Source organism: Chenopodium quinoa, unplaced genomic scaffold (genome assembly GCF_001683475.1).
Source record: "Chenopodium quinoa cultivar QQ74 unplaced genomic scaffold, ASM168347v1, whole genome shotgun sequence".
In the NCBI taxonomy this organism is placed as follows: domain Eukaryota; kingdom Viridiplantae; phylum Streptophyta; class Magnoliopsida; order Caryophyllales; family Amaranthaceae; genus Chenopodium; species Chenopodium quinoa.
This window is the reverse complement of record NW_018743360.1, coordinates 656,881-658,827: the sequence shown is the minus strand read 5'-3', so window position 1 is coordinate 658,827 and position 1,947 is coordinate 656,881.

Genomic DNA, 1,947 nt, shown 5'->3' with positions numbered 1-1,947 from the left:
TTCCGAACCCTCTATTGGAATAATACACTTGTTCGAAGGACTCCATTCTTTTCACACACACCACCACCGCACGTCACACGCACGGCAAGGGAGAGGAGAAAGGAGAGAGATTAAGGCTAGGGTTTTGGTTGCTTGATAAGTTGATCAATTAACTTATTAAATTAACCTATGCAACTCTAATTATATATCATATATATAATTATATTCTAAAACCAAGTCCAAAACCTCCCTCTTTACTCCATGGCCAGCCTCCCTTAGAAGGGCCCACTAATGGGCCTTTCTCTTTTGTTCAATCCATCACAACAAAGTGTGACATTGTAGGATCCATTCTATTGAGCTTTGAACTATTTGACTAGCCCAATGATCATTGATCATGTCTAGCAGTAGACAATGATGACCCAAAAGAATGAACTAATATTCCTATGTCACTTAATGCCTCTTCATGAACTATAAGATAAGATTTCGAGTTTGACTATCAAGTATAATTATTTCTAACAGTGTTTCTCGACATTCTGAGTTTGACTATCAAGTACAGAGGATTTCTCGAAGTATTTCTCGACATTCCGAGTTTGACTGTCAAGTACAAATGATTTATCGTCATCCTTATTATGTCCAGAAGTGTTTCTCGACATTCCGAGTTTGACTGTCAAGTACAGATGATTTTTAAAATCCATCTGAGCACGACCATGCATTTTCATAGTCTTGCTCTTTGAGAGGCCTTGTAAACAATAAAGACATGTTTCTTATTGTTAATAGGAGGACATTCGCAGTCTTGCATTGCCAAGAAGCTTCACTTACTAAGAGGCCCTAGCCGCCTAAGTATTGCCTTTATAATCCCCATGTACGGCAGCCGTTTGACAACATCAAAACGGACTAGTTCTCAAACAAGAGAACTTACAATACTCATGGTCGAGGAAAGGGGTTCCGATAGCCATAATGAGTAATATACTTATGACGGTTGTTAAATCTCTTAAAGTATTCTCATAGATCGATCTAATATAGTTCCAAACTAATACATGTGCAAATGATTTATGACATTCTTATCCTTGTAGCACAAGAAACGGTGCTATAAATCATACTACACACTAATCTCGCGCGGTCATTAGTCGTCCAACTTTCAAATGACCTTGATTAGGGATGATTTCAATATGATATTCAATGTTCACTTAATAGGTGTTTCTTTATCCAAGACATTATCTTGATACCCTATTTTGAATATCGTTAAATCGAATGGACTCATTTTTAATTCTAAACCACAATTAAATAGAAATGGAATAATAAATCACAAAAAAAAGTAAAATTACTCTATAAATGAATGGTTAACTCTTAGTGTTTCACATTAAGATTTCCAAAAACTCAATTTAAACACATGAATAGGTGTAGACACCTAACTGTGTCTCCCTAAAAACCAAACCCAGTGATGAGTACCTTTCACGTCTTTGATTAACGAGTTTGGTAAAGAGTTGAAGATTCTCGTGAAGTTTCCTTAATCCTTGATCGTTTCCTTTACCTTTCCTAAACTTTTTTACTTCAAAATCATTCATTTCGTGTCTTTAAACCCAAAATCATTTATTTCGTGTCCTTAAAATCATTCATTTCGTGTCCAATCTATAAAAACGTCTAAATTAGTTTATTTTGGTCCATAATATCAGTCCAATTATTGTTTAGTTGGATGGGGTTTGAAAAGAGCTTTCCAACGATATATTATAAGCCCAAATCCGACTTAAAACGAATAGGTTATGGCCAAAATACTAAACCAAAGCCTAGGTCCACCTTACCTACGGCCCAATGATCATGTGAGGATCCAAACACCTTGTTCCGAATACTAAACCTATTAGGATTCTTTAGGAACTTCTAGAATCCTCTAGAAGGTTTATTTAATTTATCCTTTTCGAAAAGATAAAGATAAAAAAAGAGTTAAAAGCCGAATAAAACTTTTCTTTTGAT